Genomic DNA, 26,581 nt, shown 5'->3' on the forward strand with positions numbered 1-26,581 from the left:
GACTGATAGGGATGGAGCTGATCCAGGAAGGAGTTGCAGTGGACTGAGGCCAGCCTCGCAGAGCACAGAACTGAATTGTTCTCATCTGTGCATTTGATACTTTCATTTCAGAAACCTCTTATTAAAAGCACTTTGCTAAAAATAAAGTTTCTAAGATACTGAGGAACTTTAAGGGAAAATGTACCTGTAAGGACTTACATTGTGCTTGTCACTATATAATCATAGACATTTTGACAAAGATACCATTTAAACAAGAAATAGGAGAAAGAGAAATAAAGATATCTACTTCTTCCTGTTAGAGCAGTAAAAAAATTTTAAATTGACTCATGCAAAGATTCTTCCAAAATAGTGTTTTTCTTGTGTGAATTAGCCTACTGACCTGGAATAGTCTCAGATGTGAACTTGGCATACAGTGATAGATTTTTGTCTAATTTTGAACTACTTAATGGGAGATGTGATCAATTTTAAACCAATGAAGGTGGGCATCAGAGAGTCATAAAGTAAAAGATCTGTCAGATTCTAAACTCAGTAATGTCCTCATGGAAGTCAAATCATGCTGCCCCTGTATGAGAACCAGTCATTCTTGTTTGCCTGGGACAAATGGGTTTCTAAGATGTGTGATTTTCAGTGATGTTATTATTTAGATCTAGAATGTTCCCTCAAAATCTCATGTGTTCAGTGGTTGGAAGGTGATTGCATCATAGGTGTGCTATACTCTTTGGTGGATTTGTTCATTGATATGTTCACAGCTATGTGTGCTCTTAGGAGGTGGAGACTGGTTGAAAGAGGTACAGTACTGGGGATCATGCCTTTAGAGGGTTTATTTCCCTTCCTCACTACCCTCTTCTGTCTCTGCTCCCTGGCTATAATGGTGTGAGCAGCTTTCCTCCACCATGCCCTTCCAACTTGATGTTTCTGCCTTGGAGCAAGGCAACCATAAATTTAATCCCCTGAAATGTGGGCCAAATTAAACCTCTCCTTTAAGTTGCAGGTGTCAGATATTGTGTTTAGCAATGGGAAAGCTGATAAATACAAGTGCCAAACAGAGAGCTCTGCTGGGATGGTTGGTCATCCTGAATACTCATACTTGTTGGGAAATGCTTCTTTTTTCTCCATGATAAAAAATTCTTTTCTTTAGTTCTGTCTGTAGAAATGAGAATTGTGGATCCAAATTCTACATTCTAGTCTGACTACCATTATTTTCTCCTCCCCTGCAAGGAATCAGTTGCAGATACTCTGCCTATATAATAGTGTGAGATGTTTTAAGTATCTGAAATCATTGCAGTTCTTTAAGCTGGTGTTGTGAATCTTAAACTGGCTTCTTTGGCCATCCAGGGGTCTGAGTGGGGATGCAGCTCGACACCACCCTATTCTAGGCAGTTAAGTTAGGTATAAATATATAGGCAGTCAGATAGGACTGGGTCCTTTACAGAATCAGCAGAAAATATGAACACACATTACAACAGTGGCCAGAGACACAACTGTTGGAGACTAGGCTTCAAGATAAAAGATGCAATGACCAGGGTTGCCTACTTCCCAAAAGGACAAGATAACACTTGGCCTAATGAAATCTAGATAGATATCAGTCATCTGGTGGTTTACCAAGACCTCCAGACCCATCATTTCCTAGAAAAAGTCTGTTCTTTCTAGGCACACTTGTTATGTGATTTTCCTGTTGGATCACTATTACCTAAGTGACTACACTTGTAACCTTATTGGTTGTTCATAGTTTTAACTCATGCAGTACACACGTGGTTCTTGCTCTATAAAACTTCCCCTGAAAAATGGGGTCCTCAGCTGTTTCTCAGGAGCTATCCTCTCAATAAACATTTCCTATTCTTAACCTCTGTTGTTCCCAGAATTCTTTCTTCCATTTTTGAGAACTTGAACTTGGCATACCAGACATCTAACAGGTTGGGAATTATAATATTTCTCTTATATCATTTGGAGGCCCTATTTCATCTCCTATATAATCCCTGTATCATCTTGGAGGCCCCAGTGAGATAAGAGATAATTGGAAGGAGGTAAGAGTTTACTTTTGTTTCATAGATTCTGGATTGTAACTCACCAAGGTAATCAATTGCTTTATCAATTGCTTATGCCTTGAATTTTGTGCCTTGTCTCTTATATGTATTGTTTTATTAAAATGAGGATAAATTTGTATTGAGAATTTGGGAGGATATGTCCCATCAAAGAATGTGACATTTTATTCCCGTTTTGTACATGCTGTATTTGGACTTAGTTACTGAACTTACTAGTGTTCCTTGTTTGACTGGTTTGACTATTGTGGTTTGTTATCTTATCTTAGGCAGTACTAGGAAAAAGTAATGCTAGAATATCCCCTAGTGGACTTTGAAATGCTATAAAATGGGTCTTTTTTTTTTTTTTTGGTACCAGGGATTGAACTCAGGACCTTGTGCTTGCGAGGCAGGCGGCGGAACCACTGAGCTAAATCCCCGGCCCTTAAAATAGGTCTTTTTATAAAATTTAGTTCATATTTAGAAAATATACATGTCTATTAATAAATCATGGGACTCCATCTGCCAGTTGAAAGGCAATAGGCTGGCAGCCATTCTTGAGACTTGGGGAACAGGTTTCATTGGAACAAACTGGCCCTGATTACCCCGCTACACCCTAGAGGGAATGTCGAGCCTGTTCTGTCTTAGTTTCTTTCTGGTATGATCTTCTGCTGGTGAGGAGGCAATCTTAGCTCTTGAGATTCCCAATTTCTTGCTTTTCCAGGCTGAGAGCTTGCTCATGAGCAAGTTGTCTCAGTAACTCTCTGTGAGCATGAGAAGAAAAGACTTCCTTTTTATGATCTCATTTCTGATCTTTCCCTGCCACTTTGTATTTTCCTTTTTTAGAAGCATGTAAGATTAGAGAGAAAAGAACCCTGAAGTGTCCCAACCTTTTCCTCCTAGGAATCTTTAAAATGAGCCTGTAGAAAATGAGCACTTGTCAACATTGAAGACAGAAAAAGTATCTTAGATAAAGACAGCTCAGGCTTTATCTGCCCCTTATAGAACACTAAAATAAACAGTGGTTACTCTGCCAGGTAGCTAAACGCTATTAGAGCAAGCTGCTACTCTTAAAGCAGAGGATAAGTTTCCCTAGCACCTTCTGGCCAATTCTCATTGAAGCCAATGTAATGTTGGCAGGAAGCTGAATTCCTTTCTGGAGACAAATCACTGGTTGTGTAGAACCAGTGAAAGCTGAGAGGACAACTGAGGAGTCATGGCCAGGGCTACCCTCTGGCAGACACTCAGAGGTTCCTCAGTGGAAGCTGAGTCCTGACAGCCCTACTGGTTACCCAGCAGAAATCTCCACTTATCTATCATCCCTACCTGCACTCCTTAGTGAAGTGAGAGATAACTCTCTCAGCAGTCTTCTGGTATCCTCTGTACCAGAGTGATCAAAGATGACATTGTTGGAGCCCTCTCTTAAGCTTCCGTTAAGAGTTGAGCTACATGTTTGGACTTTTCTCTCTCTGCTAGTATGTTAACCCCCTACATTTTTCCTCCAATTCACTGAGAGTTAACTTAAGAACTCCTTGATTAGCTATACCATCTTGTAGCTAATCCACCCCTCACTACATAAAGTCGTGCTGAGACAGCTTGTAACAACTGTTTGTCTTTCACAGAGAACAGTTAACAGAGAATCAGTTTACACTTCTATATGGCAATAAGAATAAAGAAGGGATTTTAGTCAGCCTTTCTCTTCTTTCAGTGCATGTAGGAAACTGACAAATGTGCCTTTACTAACATGAAAATTGTGGTTGCTTAGCAATTGGTATAAGTTTAACCCATGAGCTTCAGAGACATAGAAATTTTAGGGTGGATTTTGAGTAAAACTTAGCCTTATCTTGCTGCTAAGGAAGATTACCTAGGTGATTAGGTAGATAACTTCACTCTATCCATCTCTAGAGGTGATTTCTTTGGGAAGCTGGGAGGTGCTTCATTCACTTTCAAGTTGCCCTCACTCTCTTTCAAAGAATTAGAAAGCTATGAGGTTTAGATCTCTCGATTCTTGGTTTTGTTAGCAATGCTCCTTTCTTTAAACATGACTGTTACAACTGAAGCCAATTATAGCTTGCATTTTTAGAAACACCTGCTAGAATTAGGACTCTGAGTTACTAGGGAAGATAGGAACATGAGCCGGTAAGGGTAGCTAGTCCAACCCAGCCTATCTTCTCTCCAGACAGCAGCCACCTGCTCTGGAGTGCGTCACATTGGGGGATGGCTTCAGGATATGAAAACCAAGCAGAAATTAATGGGATGCCAATTCTTTCTTTTGTACTTTCAGACAGGAGATTCAATATCAAAATCTCTTACTCCTTTGGAATGTATTCTTAAACATTAGAAAATGTTTGATCCTCACATATTGAGAAAGAGCAGTTTAATATTTTTTTCTGCACCAATGAATGGTCTACCTACACCCTACAGCCAAAATGGAATGCAGATGGAAGTAATGATTATGACACTATTTCACAACTATAATCATACTGTAAGAAAGAGGGAAAATGGTCAGAATTATCTTATTTCAGACTTTCTCTGCATTAATAAATAATCTTTACTTGTGTCAAAAATGTAAATGTAAGCCTTAGGAAAACCAGACACTTCTGGTGCTTAAGGCATCCATTATCATTAAGCCTGAGATTTCCCACCCTCGCCCTTCGGAACCTGAGAATTAGGTTTCCAAGGCAACCTTAAAGCCTCACCCACTATTACCAACCCTGAGGTTTTCCCTACCTGCCTTTTTGAGTCTGAGGTCCCTTACCCTTACCCTGTGGAGTCTAAGGGTGAAGCTTCTAAGCCAGCCATAATTGAAGTCTCTACTGGGCTATTTCTACCTGTAGCTGATTTTGTTCAAGCCCATCAAGAACAATAACCCTTATAAGAAGTAAATGATGAATTTTGACATATTCGTGTCCATGTGTCCTTTTCTCTCAGTGACCTAAAATAGATCAAACAATATCTAAGAAAGTTTTCAGATGACCCTGATAAGTACACTGCAGTCTTTGGAATACTTATCAGACCTATGAACTAGACTAAAAGATTTAATACTATTCTTAAATCAAATATTGACTTCTAATGAGAGACAAGTGACAACACAAGATGCCATTATATTTGGGGATGAATATCATATTGTTAATTTTAAAAGGTTAGAAGACAGGCAGCCAGGGGAATGGCTGGTTCCCACTGAAGCCCAAGCAGTCACTACCCAAGACCCCTACTAGCTTACCAACCAGACCCGGGAGATTGGAATAGGAGACATCTCCAGACAGGTATTCTTGAAGGTCTAAAGAGGACAAGAACTAAGCCCTTAAATTATTTTAAATTGTCAACTATTCATCAGGAGAAAGATGAGGACCCCTTTACTTTCTTAGATTGCTTACTAGAGGCATTGATAAAACACATCCCTAGCTCCTGATTTGATAGAAGGACAGATTATTCTTAAAGACAAGTTTATTACTCAGTCAGCCTCAGATATTAGAAAAAGACTACAAAAGATGGCTTTTGCTCAAGATAGCTCACTTCATACTTCAGTGAGAATTGCCTTCTCAGTATTTATTTTATAATCAAGACCAGGAGGAAACCAAAGGGAGAAAACAAAGGGACCAAAACAAAATGGCTGCCTTGGTTGCAGCCTTAAAGGGAATAGACTCTAAGTCTGATTCTTTGGGTTCTAAGAGCTCGATGACTAAACTCACCTCCTACCACTGCAGAAAACCAGGCCACCTTAAGAGGGACTGTGATAAGAACTGTCATGACAAAAAGCCCCTGAGCCATGCCCCAATTACAAAGGTGACCACCGCAAGTCAGACTGCCCTTTGAGGGGAAGGCCTCAGAGCTCAGATCCATCTTACCAGCTGGTCCAGCAAGACTGAAGGGCCCTGGAGCACTCTGCCTTTCCCCTCTGGCCAGACAGTCATCTCCATGAAGGAGCCCTGGGTAATGTGTTTCCTCAAGGGTTCAGAGACAGTCCTCATCTTTTTGGACAAGTGTTTTCCCATGACTTGGCATGTTTTAAATCCCCCTCAGTCACAATCTTACAACATGTAGGTGATATACTGTTAGATGCCCCTTCAGAAGAATGCTCTAGCCAAGGCACCCATGCGGTGCTAAATTTCCTGGCAAACAGAGTTATAAGGTCTCTAGGTCTAAGGGACAGCTTTTCAGCCTTGAGGTAAAATACTTAGGCTTTATCATATCTAAGGGAATATGAAGGCTGGGGGAAGAGAGAATTAAACCAATACTTTCCTTCCTGCAACCCAAGACCCTAAAACAGTTAAGGGGATTCCTAAGAATTACAGGCTTCTGTTGCCTTTAGATGGCAGGGTATGGTGACATTGCATGAGCCCACTATTAGCTTATAAAGAAAGTCCAAAAGGTGGATACCCATATTTTAACCTGATTCCAAAACTGCATTCCAGAAGCTTAAATAAATGCTTCTAAATGCCCCAGCACTGAGCCTACTGACAAAAAACTGTTTCAATCTGTATGTTGATAAAAGGTGGGGCATGACTTTGGGTGTGCTTTTGCAGGATAGAGGACCTGCTCAACAGCCTGTAGGGTATCTGAGTCATGAATTAGACATTAGACATGAATTAGAATTAGACATGAATTAGACAATTAGACATCCCTTAGCAAAGGGATGGCCTGTGTGCCTTAGAGCTGTAGCTTCTGTGGCTCTCCTAGTGCCATAGGCATCCAAGCTGACTTTAGGCAAATATCTCACTGTATATAAGCCTCACAATGTGGCAGGACTTCTTTCTTTCAAAGGGAGCCTATGGCCATCAGAGAAATGACTTCTTAAATACCAGGCTCTATTTCTAAAAGGACAAGCCATTCAAATAATGACATGTTCCTTCTTAAATCCTCCCACCTTTCTACCAGAGAAATAAAAGATTGGGACTAAAAGACATGATGACAAACAAGTAATTCTCCATACATACATATCCAGAAATGACTTGTTAGATACACCCCTTACTGATCCTGATTTGACCCTCTTCTGTGATATCACTTCCTTTGTAGAGATTAGGATAAGAAAGGCAGGGTATGCAGTAATGACTCTACATGAGACACTTGGAAGTTCCTTACTTCCTCCTGGGACTAGTGCCCAACTGGCAGAACTCATAGGTCTCACCAGGGCTTTACAACTAAGTGAAGGACAAAAAGTTAATATTTACAAACTGTGCTGCTATGAACATGGGAGCACATATATCACTGTGGTATGATTCTTTTAATTCTTTGGGGAAGATACCCAGCAGGGGAATAGCTGGGTCAAATGGGACCTCTAGTCCTAGTTCTTTGAAGTATCTCCATACTGACTTCCACAGTGGTTGCACCAGTCTGCACTCCCACCAACAATGGAGAAGGGTTCCTTTCTCCACACAACCCTGCCAGCATTTGTTATTTGTTGATTTCTTGATAGTAGCCATTCTTTCTGGGGTGAGGTGGAATCTCAGTGTTGTTTTCATCTGCATCTCTTGAACGATGAGTGATGTTGAACGTTTTTTCATGTATTTGTTTGCTGCTTTTACTTCTTTGTCTGAGAAATGTTTGTTCATTTCAGATGTCCATTTTTGAATTGGGTCTTTGAATTTGGGGGGTCTGAATTTTTTCAGTTCTTTATATATTCTAGATAGTAGTCCTTTGTCTGAGGTACAGCTGGTAAATTTTTTTCCCCATATTGTAGGTTGTCTGTTTGCTCTGTTGGTGGTTTCTTTTGCAGTGCAGAAGCTTTTTAATAAGATGAGATCCCAGTTGCTGATTCTTTCTGTTAGTTCCCATGCTGCTGAGGTTTTGTTCATGAAGTCTTTTCCTATGCCAATGTCTTCAAGAGTTCTACCTAACTTATCTTCCAGCAAGTTTAGTGTTTCTGTCTTAATATTTATATCTTTAATAGCTAAAGCTTGGAAGCAGCCCAAGTGCTCGTCAACTGGAAACTGGATAAAGAAAATGTGTTTTCTTTATAAAATGGAGTACTACTCAGCCATAAAGAACAAAAAACTAGAGTCATTTATAGCTAAATGGATGCATATCAAGGCCATACTCTTAAGTGAAATAAATAGGACACACATGTGTAAATACCAAATAGTTTCTCTAGTGTGAGAAACTGATAGTGTAAACAAGAGTTAAAATGATTAAAATGAATAATTGATAATTTGAAATAGGTAAAAAGGTCCAAAGATGAAGGAGTGAAGGGAGGGGAAGGGGAAAGGAAAAGAGGGAAAGGAAAAACTATGAGAAAAGAAAAAAAAAAAGGAAATGAAATCTATGTAAATAGGGAAGGGTGGAGGGGGTGAAGGGTGCACAGGTAATGGGAAAAAAAAATAAGAACCAAGATACATCATGTACAGGTACAAACACCCAATGATAAATGTAAACGAATTGTATAACCTAAAATGTACCAATAAAATGTACCAATAAAATTAATTTTAAAGAAGGTTAATATTTATAATGATTCAAAGTATGCTTTCCTAGTATTGCATGCCCACACAGCCATATGGAAAGAAAAAAATTATCTTACAGCCAATAGGTCTCCCATAAAATATCATAAGGAGATAGATGAACTTATATTATCTGTCTACATGAATTGATGAAGTATTTCAAGGTAATTAACTGGTTGATGCAGCAGCAACAGAAGCTGCTCAAGCCCTTCCTCCCTTCAGGCTCTCTTGATCTGAGAAGGGTCCCTTGATTATACTTGATCCAAATATTCTCAGTCAGAAATTGAATGGGCCCTCTCCCATGGGTGTCAGTTCCTTCCATCAGGATGGTTACAGTCAGATGATGGTAAATTGTTCCTTCCTTGTGCTGGTAAATGGAAAATCATTAAATCTTTACATCACACCTTTCACTTAGTGGGCTGGGTATGTAGTTCAGTGGTGCCCTGCCTATCTGGCAAGGGCAAGGTCCTGAATTCAATTCTGGGTACCAGAAAAAGAAAAACTTTTCATTTGGGGAGAGACAAGACCCACCAGATGGCCTCAAAGTTATTCATAAGAAAGGTACTTTCTCAGACAGTACAACAGATAGTTAAGACATATGAGCTTTGCCAAAAGAACAATCCCCTTAACTGGACCATAACTCCTCCAGGTGTACAGAGACATGGGAAATATGCTGGGAATTATCAGAAGCTCAGTTTTACTCAAATGACAAAGGTTAAGAGACTCCAATACGTGTTGGTCTTCACAAACTGGATTGAGGCCTTTCCTTGTAAAACAGAAAACCACAAGAGGTGATGAAGGTTTTAGTCTCAGAATCATCCTCAAACTTAGACTTCCTAAGAGCTTACAGAGTAATATTGGGCCTTCTTTTAATGCAACAGTCACACAGGGCATCTGTCCTGCACTGGGAATTCTCTGTCACCTTCATTGTGCATAGAGGTCACAATCATAAAAAAAAGTAAAAGTGAAGGAATGAATGAAAGAGACCCTAAAGAGACATCTTTGCAAAATGGCTCAACAAACCCACCTGCAGTGGTCTCACTTACTGCCTTTGGCTCTTATCAAAATAAGAAATACACCTCAAATTTTAGGTCTCAGTCCATTTGAAATGCTTTATAGATGCCCTTTTCTCACTCATGATTTTCTCTTTGATAGAGAAACAGATGCTTTACTAAACAGATGTCTCACTGACTAAATTCCAACAGACTCTTCAACAGCTAACAGAAGCTCAGCCTAAAGAGAAGGGAAATCCAACATCCCAACCTGGAGACATAGTACTGGTAAAGTCTCTTCCATCATTATCCCCTTCCCTAAGACCAATTTGGGAAGGACCATACATCACAATCCTATCAACTCCAACAGGTGTCAAGATGGCAGGCCTAGACTCCTGGGTACATCACACCTGACTCAAGCCCGAGGAACAAGAGACTGTCACTGAGTGTGAGCAACCATCCAAATACTCCTGTGAATACTTAAAATTCTTGTTCAAAAAAAGAAATCAAAGTCTTCAGGTAAGTGATCTAAGATGTTATCTTAGCCCTTTTACTAATTACCACTTAAAAGAGAGTGCAGTTCCTTTCTAGTCTGGCCACAGGAATATATAGTCATTATAACAATTATCTTGCTAGATATGTGTCCTGCTTCCCATGTTAAGTACATCAGGACTTCCTTGGTGAGCATACCCACTTCAAGGAGATGATGAGAATAAGCTACAAGACTACATTGATGAGATACGAAAAAGTTCAGTGATTTATAGTTTAGCCCACCATTGCAAGGTAACTGAGTGGTCTATAAACTACACTCTTAATGATCCTAGACATAATTGAATTTTTTCTAAAAATACCATTCAAACCTCTCTACAGATACTAGTAAAACCCTTATTAAGTAAGAATAAAGGTCCTATCATAAGAGCCAACAATCATAGATATTAAGATGGCTACTTTCAGACATGGTGTGATTATATGTGGTTAACTCCAGCTATAGGACAGATTAATAGAAAGGACCCTTTATGTTGGGAACAAAAAAAAATCACTCTTATTCTCATTGGCTTAATTCTACTAAATACTTGGAACAGACACCCCTCAAACAGTGTATATACACCATAACTTTTCAGGTTAAAGAGTGGTTTGCAACAGACTGATTTAGCCTTAGAATTAGATGGGAAGCCCCCAATGACACTCATTGGTTCTGTGGATCCAATTTGTACCCCTATCTACCCACTGGATGGATAGGGAGATACATGCTGGATTTGTGTGGTTTCAAGGCAGGAATGTCAAAAATACCAACAAATCTACAAACTTACCCTGTCTATGATGTCAGTGGTCTAGAAGTGTGTTTCATTGGTATAATCATTAGGATACTACCTTTGTCCCTTCACTAAGATTAGAAGATGTCATGCAACACATTGAAGCCTTAACTGACCCTTAAATGACACCTTGACTGCTCTCTCTCTCTCTCTCTTAATGAAGAAGTAAAATTAATGAGACAAGCCGTCCTCCAAAATCAGATGGCATTAGACATTCTAACAGCAGAACAAGGGGTAGTTGTGCAATTATAAAAGCTAAATATTGTGTGTACATTCCTGATCCTTCTGCTAATGTCTCTATGGCTATTCAAGATATTAAATGAGAGATTAATGTCACTTCAGATTCTGAAATTCCCTGGACCTTCTCCTTACCCTGTTTGTGGGAGGTGAATCCTGGCTCTTCCTGGTGCAAACATTTATCAGTTGTATTCATAATAGTCTTGTAGATTTTATTATTTGACCCATGCATACTTAACTGTGTCTTTGGCCTTGTGTCCTTCACACTTAAAGCTATACACCTACCCAAGCCTAGAATGCCTGATGTCTATTCAGGACATTTAGATAGACTCTCTAGAGAGCATCTCTGACTGCCAATCACAACTACGACCCCCTGCAGCCTGAAGTAGCCAAAATGGTTATTGCCTCTTACCGCCTCACAGCAGTTAGGGGTACCTCTTCAGAAGTATAGACAACTATGCTAGGCGAAAATATTATAGGCAGCCAGTCAGGTCTAGGCCCTCAAGAGAGTCAAGACAAAGGTAAAAACAAATTACAACTGTGGCTGGAGGTACATCTGTTAGAGGCCAAGCCTCAAGATAAAGATGAAATGAACAGGCCTAAGGTAAGTGGTGACACCTGGTCTAAAGAAGTCTAGATAGACATCAGTCATCTTGGTGAGTGACCAAGACCCTCAGACTCATCCCTTCCTAAAAAATTCTTTGTTCCTTCTATGTACACTTGCTATGTGACTTGCTTCCCCATTGAATCACTATCACCTAAGTGATTATACTTATAATCTTACTGGTTGATCATAGCTGTAACCCACATTGTGCCCATGTGGTTGTGCTCTATAAAACATCTCCTGAGAAGTAGTGTCCTTGGCTACCCATTTGGTACCCCTCCTGCCTCTCAAGAGCTATCCTCTCAATAGACATTTCCTACTTTTTTTTTTTTGGTACCGGGGATCAAACTTGGGTCCTTATGCTTGTGAGGCAGGCAGCGGCACCACTGAGCTAAATCCCCAGTCCAACATTTCATACTCTTAACCTCCATTGTTTCTAGAATTCAGTCTTCAAATTTAGAGAACATGAACTTGACATATCAGACATCTAACAGGTTGGGAATTATAATATTTCTACTATATCATATGGAGGTCCTATTTCATCTCTTAGATCATCTCTGTATCATTTCCACAGACCTCTTGGACCCATCTGGGGCCCTTCGCTACCAGGAAGATTCTTGCAATTTCATATGGTTCAGGACATTGTAATCTGTTCTTCCTTCTCCAGCTTGGTATTAGTGCACTTGTAATTCAGGGTGGTTTGCTATTGTCAAGGTGGCTTGTGGAGAAGTCAGTTAAAATTTGTTCTTCATTTCCACCTGTGTAAAATAGATGTGACATTTTTTACATTTAAACTGCCCCAACCTATAATATTTGGGGATTCTATGATTCTTTATAAGAATGAATAGTAAATATTATAAAAACTTCTATAAGTTTTCCAAAATCCATATTATAAAATTAGGCCATCAAATGACTATCAATTCATTCTTTACTTTCTCAGAACATCCTAACACTATGAATTGTTGCCAAAAATAAATAGAAATGTAACTGTTTGAAAAATATGTTAATGATAATAGATGGAAATTTTTGAGAAGTCTTCCTGTATTGTGCTTTGTGCTGAAGTGTTTGGAAAGTTGGGCTGAAGTTTGGCAAATGATCACAAACTGCCTAGAATGACTTAGCTGTTTATGATTATTGAGGACAACAAGAGGTGGTCATGCTTTCAGAAATTCTGTTTAGTGCCTAACATAAAACTCTGGACACACAGAGAAGGGGGGGGGAGAAAGCATGCTCTATTGAACGAGGGCATTGTATTTCTCCAAGTATTGGCATTTATGTTGGTTGGTGGATGGCCAGTCAGCAGAGTGGCCTTGGAGAGTGAATTATGTCTGGAAATAGCTCTAGGTTATGCGAAGAACATCCATTCATTCATTAGATTGTAATTAACCCTACAGGGTCCCACTGTGGTGTTACATTGAATAAAAACAGAGACAAGATAAAAAGCTCTTTCATGTTGACACAAACTTGAATAGGCCAGCTATTAACTACTGATGTTGAGCTATATTTTGTCAAGATAATTCATGATTCACTTTGAGGTAAATCTAATACTGGGACTACTTCCTCCACTGCTCAGCTTGGAACACACCTCAGGGTAATAAGGTACCACACTAAGATAAACTATGGGAGAAAAACCAGAGTCATCATTTTTCTTATTTTTAAATATAAAGTGAGACAGCACTTGTACCAGTTGATTCTGACAAAAACTTCCAATCTTTTTGTCCTATATTTCTCGTTATTTTTAAAATGGAAAGAATTCTAATTATGGGTATGGAGATGAGACATTGTACATATTATGCTATAGAAGTACACTATTATTTCAATAATATATTTAAATTATTAGTTATTATATGTGTGTCTGATTTTCAGTAAGTGTTGTTATCAATGAATCCTAAAATAGATGGAATCATTGCATTTCTTTTAAGCTGGGCAATTGCATGTTACATACTAATGGGGGATGCTATGAAGAGATTTGACTCACTATTTTAGGGCTAGAAATAGGTTTCATCTTGATTATTGCTACACTTTGGATGCAGAATGTCCCTAGCAGGCCCATGTGTTGAAGGCTTGGCTCCAGCTCTTAGAGCTATTGAGAGGTGGTGGAACCTCTAGGAGGTGGGGCCTATTGGAAGAAAGTTCAGTCTTTAGGGCTGTACCATAGAGGGGCATATTTGGACTCCCAGTTCTCTCTCTGTCTCTGTCTCTGTCTCTGTCTCTGTCTCTCTCTCTCTCTCTCTCTCTCTCTCTCTCTCCTTGATGACTGCTAAGATGTGAGCAGCTTTGCTCTTCCAGGTGTTCCCTACCAAGTTGTCATATTACAGGCTCAAAGTCAATGATTCCAAATGACTGTGGAATGAAACTTCTGAAACTGTGAGCCAAAATAAACCTTTACTTCTTTAAGTTTGTTTTTCTCAGATATTTGGAGACTGACAGAAAGTAGACTTACAAAAATATCAACTCTGACTTATTAGTAAGACCTATCATTGTAGCCAAGCCCAGGTCCTGAGTTCCACGTTGGGGTGCCACCTGTAGCTGACCTACCTGGCCAGCCTTGTTCTGAGACCTAGATCCACTACTTTGTTCTCTATAACCCAGGGTGAATGAGGATCAATGACAAAGAGACAGAATCAGTTTAACATGTGGGCAGTCAGGAGGCTTTTGCCTCTTAGTAGGCAGAGGAGCCCCTAGCATCTTGCCTTTATTCACCCAAACATGGGTACAAAAAATCAAAATTCATCTGCTTTCCAATATCCATTAGTATAGGCTTGGGTAAACAACTAAAACTCAGGTGTCTTAAATTTTCCCTAGAACCCGCACTATGCAATCACCCCTGATTGCAGCCTTTTTCCTTTGCACTCACAGAGGAGGCCAATTAGTCCTCATTTCTTCTCTGGTCTCTGACTTATCATAGCACCGAGATCAGGATTATGACTACTTCTTTTTTTCCCATTAAGTTTATTGGTACATTTTAGGTATAAAATACAGTCATCATTGGGAACTTGTACCTTTACATGAGTATCTTGGTTCTTATTTTTTTCTGCTTCCCCTGACGTCCCTTCACCCCCTCCACCCTTCCCTATTTGAAAAGACTTTGTTTCTATTTTTTCCTTTTCTCATATTTTTTCTTTTCCCTTCTTTCTCCTACCCCTCTCACTTCCCCCACTCCTTTAGACATTTTCTTCCTATTACACAATGTCAGTTATACATTTTAAAAACTACAATATCAAGACCTAGGAGACATTACCACAGATTTTACAGAATTTAAAAGGCTATAGAAGGCATATTACAAAAACCTGTTTTGAAATAAATTTGACAACTTCTAAGAAGTACCTTGGAAGACAAATTAATGAAACTAACTCAGGAGGAAATATAAAATTTGAATAGCACCTATTAAAGAAAGTATATTCCTAGCTTGAAAACCTGCCTACATGACAACAATAGGCTCATATACATTTTAACTGATAAATTATATCAAACATTTAAAGCAGAAAAAAGAAGGAACACTTCTCCCCTCATTTTAGGAAATCTACATTGTGCTAATCCTAAAACTGGATAAAGATAATAGAAGAAAAAAGTATGAACATAGATAGAAATTTGTGTAACAAAACAAACTATTAGAAGTCAGATCTGGTAGTATGTAGAAAGTGGTTTTATTATAGGGATGGCAGTGTTGGTTCAACATTGGAAGATCCACCTCCAAAAATCATCATTTTAACAGAGGAAAGGAAAAAGCCATATGATCCTGTCACTAGTTGGAGAACGAGTATTGGACTAAATTCTACAGCTGTTCATGGTAAAAGGTATCAGGAGACTAGAAGTAGAACAGAACCTTCTCAACAGATTAAAGACAGGTACTCTATACTTCTAGTGAGAATGCCTTATATGAATGGAGAAGATACAATGCTTTCTCCCTAAAGTGGAGAACAAGGGCAGATATGCCTACTCTTCTTCTGTCCATTAAACTTTGAAACATAGGCCTAAACCAAAATGGTCTGGCAATAAAATGACACAATTAGGATAGGATTGGCAAGGTAGAAGCAAAATCTTTACATGTAGATGAAATGATCATCTACAGAGAAAATACTAAGAAATCTCTAGGAGCTCCTAGAACTTATATTTGAATTTAGCAGGATTAGAAAACACAAGGTATATATAAAAATTCAGGTCTATGTATACTTGCTATTAATGAAGAATTGGATATTGAAATGTAAAAGTTACGTAGGAGTACAAAGGACCTAGAAAAGTAAAAAGAAAAAGAAAAACTGTTGGAAGAAGTTTAGTGTCTATTTTTAAAAATTTTATTTTATTTTATTTTATTAAATTCTTTTATTGGTACATTGTAGGTATACAACACAATTACATTTCTCATTGGGAATTGTACCTTTACATAATGCATCTTGGTTCTTATCTTTTCCCCATTCCTAGCCCTCCTTTCACCCCCTCCACCCTTCCCTATTTACAAAGACTTTATTTCCATTTTTTCCATTTCTCATTATTTTTCCTTTCCCTTCTTTCCTTTACCCTGCCCCTCCCACTACCCCTACCCCTTTGGACCTTTTCTTCCTATTTTACATTATTGATTATTCATTCAAATCATTGGTACATTTTAGGTATACAATATAATGACATTCATCATTGGAAATTTGCACCTTTACATAGTCTCTCTTGGTTCTTATTTTTCACCCTTGCCCAGCCCTCCCTTCAACCCCTTCATTCCTCCCTATTTACAAAGTTTTTGTTCCTATTTTTTCATTTTCTCATATTAATCCCATTCCCTTCTATCCTTTCCCCTAGTCCTCCCACTTCCTTCTCCTTTGCCCCTTTTCTTCGTATTTCACATTACCTATTATACATTTAGTTCTTATTTACACTTTTAGTTTCTCACACCAGAGAAACTATTTGGTATTTATACATGTGTGTCCTATTTATTTCACTTAAGAGTATTGCCTCAATGTGCATCCACTTAGCTACAAATGTCTCTAATTTCTCATTTTTTATGGCTGAGTAGTACTCCATTTTATTAAAAAACCCACATTTTCTTTATCCAGTCTCCAGTTGATGGGCATTTGGGCTGTTTCCAAGTTTTAGCTATTACAAATTGTGCTGCTATGAACATGGGCACACGTATATCACTGTGGTATGATTCTTTTAATTCTTTGGGGAAGATCCCCAGCAGTGGAATAGCGGGGTCAAATGGGACTTCCAGTCCTAGTTCTTTGAGGTATCTCCATACTGATTTCCACAGTGGTTGCACCAGTCTACACTCCCACCAGCAGTGGAGCAGGGTTGCTCTTTGCCCACAGCCCCACCAGCATTTGTTATTGGTTGATTTCATGATAGCAGCCATTCTTTCTGGAGTGAAGTGGAATCTCAGCGTTGTTTTCATTTGCATCTCTCGAATGACCAGTGATGTTTAACATTTTTTCATGTATTTATTTGCTATTTCTTCTTCTTTGTGTGAGAAATGTCTGTTCATTTCAGATGCCCATTTTCGGATTGGGTCTTTAAATTTGGGAGGTCTAATCTTTTTAAGTTCTTTATAGATTCGAGATAGTAGACCTTTGTCTGAGGAAGAGCAGGTGAATATTTTTTCCCACATTGTGGGTTGTCTCTTCAACTTTTTTTTTTTTTGGTACCCGGGATCGAATTCAGGTCCTTGCACTTGTGCAGCAGGTGGTGAAACCACTGAGCTAAATCCCCGGCCCTTGGTACCTAATTTTAAGACTTCTTCTAAAGCTACAGTAATCAAGGCAGTGTTGGTATAAGGAAAGACATATAGATCATTGGACTAAAACAGAGACTGTAGAAATAGAACCACACATAAATGGTCCACTGAGTTTTGAAAGGTTATTTAAAAGTAACATTTTATAGAATATAAACTCAATTCAAGAGCCGAGGAAAAGACAGTGTTTTCAGCAAATGGCACTAGAATACCTGGTATTCATATTTAAAAAATTAACCTCAACCCTTTATTTCCGTACATAAAAATAACTTGAAAGGATCTATGAACCTAAATATGAAAGCCTAAAAGTATAAAACTTTAAGAAGAAATTATAAGGGAAAATGTTTATGAATTTAGGGTAGGCAAGAACTACCTAGGGTACAAAAAACATGATGTATAAAAGAAAAACATTGATAGAGATTCCCTCAAAATTTAGAACTTTAAATGATATCGTTAAAATGAAAAGTAGTCCTTAAACAGGCCATATTTACAATGCATATAACCTATGACCAGAATATATAAAGAACTCTTACAGCTCATTAATAGACAACTCAATTAAAAAGTAGACACAAAAGATGATAAATAGCCAGTCCAGCACAAAGAAAGGTGTGCAACATTAGAATCCAAAAAATACTAATCAGTACAATAACAAGATTGAATTATACACTCATTAGGGAGATGAAGTTAAAAGTTTTAAAAGCCTTGTCATGACCTTTTCTCTTTGTTGGATTCTCCCCTTTTGCGTTTAATTTGTCACGCCCAATGGATTCAGTCTGCTGGGCTTCCTGGGGTTGTGATTCTCATTGTCTTTTCCTAGGATATTGTCTAAAAGTTTTTGGAGTGCCAGTTTGGTATTCATGAAGTTCCTAAGGTGCTCTTTGTCATGAAAGTATCTTATTTCTCCATCAATTTTGAAAGATAGTTTTGCAGGGTACATCAGTCTGGGTTGGAGGCTGTTTTCCTTTAGAGCTTGAAATACCTCACTCCAAGCTCTTCTTGCCATGAGGGTTTGCATCGAGAAGTCTGCTGTAATTCTGATGGGCTTTCCTTTGTATGTGATTTGTTTCTTTTCTTTCACTGCTTGTAGAATTTTGTTCTGTTGGGTTTCTGGAATCATAACTATTATATGCCTATGTGTAGATTGTTTTTGATCAAGGCTATTTGGAGTCCTATATGCCTCACTTATCTGTATGTCAAGTTCTTTTCCCCTGCTTGAGAAGTTTTCTGCCATCACTTCTGTGAACAGTTTTTTATGTCATCTGCACTCTCTCCTCTTTCTTCATTGACTCCAATCAGTCTTATGTTATTCTTCTTTGCATCGTCTAGCAGCTGCTGGATTGATTTCTTGTGTTCCCTTACAATTTTGAAGCAATTTTTCTTTTTCCTGGTCACTAATTGCAATCTTATCTTCTATATGTGAAATTCTATCCTCACATTGGTTCATTCTGCTGCGCAGCCTTTCAATGGAGGTTTTAATCTCCTGGAAATCTGTTTGCATCTGTTTTATGGATTCCATTTGTTTCCTATGTTGGGATTCCATCATGTTCCTCAGCTCCACTGTTTTTTATCTGTGCCCTCTCTAGATTTATCAATCATGTCTTGCAATATGAACACAATCTTTGCTGTTATCTGAGAAATTATTTCTGATTTCATTTTTTCCAGATCCTCTTTTGTTGCCAGTTCAGGGAGTCCAGGTGGTTGAGTATCAGATTGTTCCATCTTGTTTCCCTTTGAGGTTGCTGTAGGTGATCTGGAAGTCTGTTTTTGAGGCTTGTTTATGTGTTTTCTCATTTCCAAGAGGTGGTGGTGGTGGTGCTGCTGGCGCCCTCACAGCTCACCTCTTTTGCCCTGGGAGTGGTGGAATGGCAGCCCAGGAGCCTCCTCCTGGGTGCTGGGATTGGCTCACCTCCTCTGCCCTGGGAGTGGTGGAATGGCGGCTAGATGATTATGACTACTTCTGGATCAGAGATTAGCAAATATCTTTGTATAAATGACCATATAATAAATATTTCAGTTCTTGTAACTATTCAATTTACTGATGTAACATAAAGATAGTGGGTAATCCAAAAGGAATAGGTGTTTTCCAGTTAAACCTTATTTATAAAAACTGGTTGCAACTGGATTTTGCCTATGAGAGTTTGTCAACACTTGCTTCAGACTCAGAAAAGGTCATGGCTGTTTAACTTTGTCTGCTTTAGGCACAAAAGTAGAAGATGGTGCCATGGGTACCAAGTATCTTCCTTTGTTCCTTCTCTAGGGGACACATAGCATTCCTTGAAAAAGAATTCTGATCAAAATACTAGTTGTTGGTTAGTGTGTGTGTGAGTGTGTGTGTTAGCCATGCTTTCCTATTACTGTGACACAATACTCAACATCCACAACTTAAAAGAAGAAAGATTTAATTTAACTCATGATTTCAGGGGACTCAGTACATGATTGGCAGGCTCAAAGGTAGGAAGATTATGGGGAAGGGCATGGCTGCTTAATTTATGGCAACTGGGAAGCAGAGCAGAACAGTACCAGGGAGAAAAGGGCAAGAAACCCTGGGGCACTCTTCCATGACCCACCTGGATACACTCAGATGTGTACTCCATCAAGTCCCTGGGCAGCTCTCAAACCAATCCAGTTGACACAATCAAGCTTAATGGTCACAGTGCATAATCTAGATATAGCAATAGCTGTTTTAGATAAGAGTCAGCTACTTGCTCTCTCTCTAAAGTAATGCAGTCCATAATCCCTAGTCTGCAATTCTGAAATTCAAAAACCTCTGGAAATCCAAAGCTTCTAATTTTGTTGCAAAACCACTGAGCTGATCTAGACTCAGTTGCCAGTAGAAACTGGACTGAGTGGGTATAAAACTGTTTAGAATCTTTATTTGTCTTGCTTAATGTGACAATAGATAGGTCTTGCTGTCTGAGCACAAGGCACTTTTCCAGACCCTGCTATGTACATTACATACTGAAAGGTATATGAACCCAATTACCAAAAGAATTTTCCAATGTTTTAATTCCAAAATACTCTGACAGAAAATTTCTGAGGAGGGATTGTGGCTATATAGACACAATTCTCCTTTTTCTTTTGTGCTGTCTGGATGGAAGAACATCTCCAAGAAATGCATGTGTGATTAACAACAATGAATTAGTCTAATCAAGCAATCTGACTGAATGCTAGTTATAATAGTGTAATCAGCTTAATCACCTGTGTTAATGAAGAGTTAAGCTTCTGATTTTAAATCCAAGTAAAAGGACTAAAATCAACATTAATCTTTTCCATAATGATCTTTTCTTTACTCCTTTTGTGTCCATGTATTTTGACAGACAATGCTGCTTCTGGCAAATCCAACTATATGAAAAGGTACAGAATTTTTGGTCAATAATTGGCTTCTACAAACCTTGTTACCTCTGCAGGTGCAACAAAGCATAGCATATTACAGTGATTGTCAAGGGTATGCATGAGCCATCAAGTCTGACTAGTTCTCAGGGGCCATTAGAGCCAAAAGTTAGGAGGATTAAACCCTAGTATTGTTCGTCCTCTGTATAGGCACGACATGGGTTTGTTTCTTGTTTATCTATAACATAAAGCCATCAACACAAGGGTAGACCAGTGATTTTTCTCATTGTTTTTATACACTTACTACTTTTTGTTTCCTACTATTCCAGTATTTACTATTTTCCTGCTTTACCCTGGACTATAATTTCCAAAAGTCAGAAAACATGCATTTTATTATGTATTCACTTTTTGGCATAGAAAGCAATATGTGGGTTAATAGACCAATTGAGTACTCAGATATATGGACTCAAACAACTGAGAGGGACTTTAGAAATCATTTTAAACTTTTTATTTCATGCAAGAGTAAACCGATATCTGGAAAGACTTACTAGATACTCGCATAGTAGTATACCAAGCATGATTTCCCTAATCCTACTATAACCCTATGAATATGGTACATCATATTTGATTTACCAAATGAAGCAATTGGATCTCAGAAGGATTAAGTCACTTGGTAAGAAGTAGCACAGACTTGACTCAGAACTGCCTTACTTCAAAGTATACATTTTTTTCTATGAAGTTATTAGATTATGCCTGCTTTTAATTACTGATGAGTGTTGCTAGATTTTTCTATGATGCTCAATTCATTTTGATTCATATTTGTTGGGGGATGTTAAGATGAGCTCAGCATGATCCTTGCCCCCATAAGTTTACAACTTCAAGGATAAGCAGATGCATGGAACCTAGATTATTGCCATCCTTCTTAACTATACTCCTTGGTTTTGTCTTCTTTCTTGATAGCCTTTTCTCTGCATAGCTCCAGTAAGTCTGTTGATACAGAAGATCAAGTCTTTCCTCTGCTGTATGTCCTCCCCACAATAGGACCAAGTAGTGCTACTCAAGACACTTTGTGTAAAAGCCCAAGTCCTCTCTATGGAGCCATTCAGTCTGGCTGTCAGTATTGCTCTGATAATAATCTTTTAGCACTCATATCCATCTTACTTAAAACTGCACTCCTTCCACTCTCCATCTGTGGGGCACATAGGAGGCACTCAAGTATTTACTGAATGTTGAGTAAAGAAATACATTATTTGGTGACATGCACTTGGTGCAATGATGTTCAACTGGAGTGCCTTAGGAAATCAGGATCCTTCTCCATAACCACATGGGGTTTATAGTTCTTCTATCTGGTGAGTGTCAAATGTCTCATTAATAAAAGAACAACTGGACTCAACCATGTAAGAATTAATTGAAAAGCATATTCTTTAAAATAGTTATAAGGCTAAATACAACCAGCCCTTTGCCTCTCTGGGTTCTGCATCCATGGATTCAACCAAGGTCAACAATATTCAGAACAACAACTGAATCTATTCTGAAACGGTATGCACCCTCCATGATTATTCTGTAAACAATACAATATACTACTTATGTAGAATTAACATTATATAAGTACATTACTCATATAAGTATACAATAGTATATGCATGAGTTATACACAAGTACAACACAATCCTGTATAAGGGGCTTGGAGATGTGCAGATTTTGATATCTGTAATTGGTTCTGGAGCCAAACCCCTTTGGACACACAGGGTTGACTGTACAAGGAATGGATAAAATTACAGAATTTCTGATGAATAGAAAATGATGCAGTTAAAAGGAATAGTCTTGGAGCACACCGTTTAATGACATAATTATGTTGTTTTATAACACTAGGCAAAACTTAAAAGATCAAGTTATAGGATAGTATAAAAGGATCCATTTTTGAATATATATTTCAAATAAAGTTTAAAATTATTTACATGAGTTCTTAACCTGTTTTATTCCATGAGATCTTATAGAGTCCTTGTATTCCTTCTAAAATCAATATTTTAAAAAGCATTAGAAAATAGGCTAACAAAAAAGTTAGTTATATTGAAATACTGCTATGATTTGAATGTGTCCCTCTGAAATTCAAGCGCTGTCTATATGATAGTAGTAGGAGGTGGGGCATTTAAGAGGTTATTAGGCCAAGAGAGCTCTTTCTTTGTGAATGAATTAAAAATAAATCCCTTTATTAAAAAAAAGACTTCACATAGGAGTTGGCTCTTTTGTTTTCCTGTCTTCAACCATGTGAGGATGTAGTGTTCCGCCTCTCCCGAGGGTGCAGCCCTCTCACCAGACAACTGAACCTGCCAGCACTTTGTTCTTGGACTTTCTAGCCTGCATACTGTGAGAAATAAATATTTATTCTTTGTAAATTACCCAGTAGCAGAAATGTACTAAGCCAAAGACACTTATGTAAAGTGTTAAGACAAACTTTTAATTTAATTACAAAAATGTCCTTTTTAAACTATTGCACTAAATAAGATGAAGTGTGATCAAAATATACAGTGAAATGTTTAAATTTAAAAAATTTATTACAATACAGACACAATCCTCCTCAAAATACATTCCCTGGTTTCAAACAAGTTTATTCCATCATTCTTGCTGCTTTCTGAATTAGCTCTGGAAGTCTTCTTTTATGAGCTTATATGAAGTGTAATCCAATATATAGTACAAACCATTGCTAGGTGCCATCCAATGGAAAGGTAGACCCCAAAACATTATGGTTTGTCTTCATCCCCATTATTTATTGGATCTAGCAACACACTACTTCTGGCTCTTCCTCAAAGTTCAAACACCATGAGTGAAAAGGTTTTGAGTCCATTCAGGACACCAAGGCAGCCAGGACAGTACAACTGAAGACCCTAGAAAGACTTCCGGAACTGCTTCAAAAGGGGCAAGGACAATGGGGTAAGTGTGTTGAAAGTGAGGGGGAGGACTTTGAGGGGGATTAATGGCAATATGTTTTTACTCTAACAAACTTTTGAAAATATAAACATTCATTATATTTTTGATCATTTTCTTTTTTCGCAGTACGGGGGATCAAACTCAGGACTATGCACTTGCAAGGCAGGCACGGCGCCACTGAGCTAAATCCCGGCCCCTTTAATCACATTTTTTATACTTAAATACAGGTATAACAAAATTAAATTTTAGTTTTTAATTAAAAAATCAGTCTGGAGGCTGTTGTGACTTAGCTTGAATCACAATATTAAGTTATGGGGTGGTCTTTACCAGGGCAATACTCATTCATGTTGAATATCCAACCAATTTTTCTTTTTTGTTTTAACAAGGGGTAAAAATACAAGTTTCCAAATACTTGCTTTTTTTGTAAGTGGAATAAATTGCTTTCATAGCTTAATAGATGATAATAGGTTCTCCTAAGGAATAACAGAATTCTTCAAGCCTTTTTTCTTTCTAGATATTTGACTTGTTTCCACAAGTTATTCAGATTTTTAAAATTATGATGTAATTTTTATACAATGAAAAGAACAATACGAAGATATAACTGCATTTCAATGAGTTTTGCTAATGTATAATCCTGTTTTCTTCCTTTCAACCATTTTCAAATTTCTATCTCTATAAATTACTTTTACTTAATTTTGAGCTGTATAAAAGTGGAATTGGGTAGTATGTACCTTTTAATATTTGGTTTTATTTAGCTTATTTTTAAAAATCTTCATTCGCATTATTGTGTATATCTGCTCTCCATTCTTTTTCATTGCCAAGTAGTTTTCCATTATAAACAAATTGCTTATCTCATCTCCTGTGGATGGACTTTTGGTTCATATCCAATAGCTTGCTATTATGAATAAAGCTGATGCTATCACTCTGGTGTGAATCCTTTTGTAGAAATATGTTTTAATTTCTCTTGGATAAATACCCAGGAATAGGGTTCCTGGGTCACAGAGTAAAGTTATGTTTAATTTTTTTTAAACTGCCATTTGGGCAGTTTTTGTTTTTTGTTTTTTTCTTTCACTTTTTATTAGCAACCTGGCTAAACACTGATGTATTTTACCAATTTTTTAAGGAAAAAAAATCTTTTGGCTTTGTTAATTTTCTCTATTATTTTTATTTATTTATTTACTTAAATGAATTTTATTGGTACATTTTAGATATACAATATAATGACATTCATCATTGGAAATTTGCACCTTTACATAATCTTTCTTGGTTCTTATTTTTTCCCAATTCCCCTGCCCTCCCTACAACCCTTCCATCCCTCACTATTTACGAAGATTTTGTCTCCATTTTTTCATCTCATATTAATTCCATTCCTTTCTTTCCTTTCCCCTACCCCTCCCACTTTCCTTTCCCCTTTACCCCTTTTCTTCCTATTTCACATTATCTATTATACCTTTTAGTCCTTATTTACACTTTTGGTTTCTCACACTAGAGAAACTATTTGGTATTTACACATGTGTGTCCTATTTATTACACTTACGAGTATCACTTCAATGTGCATCCATTTAGCTATAAATGTCTCTAATTTCTCTTTTTTATGGCTGAGTAGTACTCCATTTTACAAAAAAAACCACCACATTTTCTTTATCCAGTCTCCAGTTGGTGGGCAATTGGGGTGTTTCCAAGTTTTAGCTATTACAAACTGTGCCGCTGTGAACATGGGTGCACGTATATTATGGTGGTATGATTGTTTTGATTCTTTGGGGAAGATACCCAGCAGGGTAACAGCTGGGTCAAATGGGACTTCCAGTCCTAGTTTTTTGGGGTATCTCCATACTGATTTCCACAGAGGTTGCACCAGTCTACACTCCCACCAGCAGTGGAGCAGGGTTCCTCTTTCCCCACAGCCCCACCAGCATTTGTTATTTGTTGATTTCTTGATAGCAGCCATTCTTTCTGGGGTGAGGTGGCATCTCATCCTTGTTTTCATTTGGATCTCTCAGATGGCCAGTGATGTTGAACATTTTTTCATATGTTTATTTGCTATTTCTATTTCTGTGTCTGAGAAATGTCTGCTCATTTCAGATGCCCATTTTTGGATTGGGTCTTTAAATTTGAGACGTCTGATTTTTTTAAGTTCTTTATAGATTCGAGATAGTAGACCTTTGTCTGAGGAACAGCAGTTGAAAATTTTTTCCCACATAGTGGGTTGTCTTTTCACACTGTTGGTGGTTTCTCTTGCTGCGAAGAAGCGTTTTAGTAAGAAGAGATTCCAGTTGTTGATTGTTTGTGCTAGTTCATGGGCAACTGAGATTTTGTTCATAAAATCTTTTCCTACCCCGATGTCTTCAAGAGTTCTACCTAACCTCTGTTCTAGCTGGTTCAGTGTTTCTGTTTTAATATTTATATATTTAATCCATTTTGATTTTAGTTTAGTGCATGGTGAGAGATATAGGTCTAGTTTTAATCTTTGGCAAGTTGAAGCCCAATTTTTCCAGCACCATTTATTAAAGAGGCTATCTTTCCTGCAGTGAGGGTGTTTGGCTCCTTTATCAAAGATGAGATGACTGAGTGTGTCTGGAGTTGTTTCGGCATCTTCTGATCTGATCCACTGGTCCTCAGGTCTGTTTCTTTGCCAGTACCATGCTGTTTTTATCACAGTAACTTTGTAGTATAGTTTCAAGTTGGGGATTGTGATGGCCCCTGCCATGTCTCTGTTGCCTGTTATTGCTTTTGCTATTCTGGGTCTCTTCTTGTTCCAGATGAATTTTTGAATTTTTTTCTCAAGATCTGTGAAGTATGCTGCTGGGATGTCAATTGGGATTACATTGAATCTATATAGCGGTTTTGAACATATGGCCATTTTCACTAGGTTGATTCTTCCTCCCCACGAGCAGGGGATGTCTTTCCATTTTCTGATATCTTCAATCTCTCTTTTCAGAGTGCTATAGTTTTCAGAGAAGAGGTCTGTGATTTCTTTGGTTAGATTGATTCTTAGGTATTTCAGGT

General features: G+C 38.0%; 1 long non-coding RNA gene across 2 annotated transcripts in view; it reads left to right on the forward strand.

Annotated features, from left to right (window-relative positions):
* Nucleotides 1-26,581, forward strand: part of LOC101704607 (uncharacterized) — a 349,127-nt gene that overhangs the window by 294,473 nt on the left and 28,073 nt on the right. For both annotated transcript variants that reach the window (XR_015444011.1, XR_015444012.1), the window contains 3 exons: nucleotides 9,658-9,732; nucleotides 9,815-9,963; nucleotides 23,428-23,578. This is a non-coding gene — a long non-coding RNA (uncharacterized LOC101704607). The remainder of the gene's footprint in view (nucleotides 1-9,657; nucleotides 9,733-9,814; nucleotides 9,964-23,427; nucleotides 23,579-26,581) is intronic.

This window comes from Heterocephalus glaber, unplaced genomic scaffold (genome assembly GCF_053883595.1).
Source record: "Heterocephalus glaber isolate CG9 unplaced genomic scaffold, H.glaber_assembly_v1.0 deba00001592, whole genome shotgun sequence".
In the NCBI taxonomy this organism is placed as follows: domain Eukaryota; kingdom Metazoa; phylum Chordata; class Mammalia; order Rodentia; family Bathyergidae; genus Heterocephalus; species Heterocephalus glaber.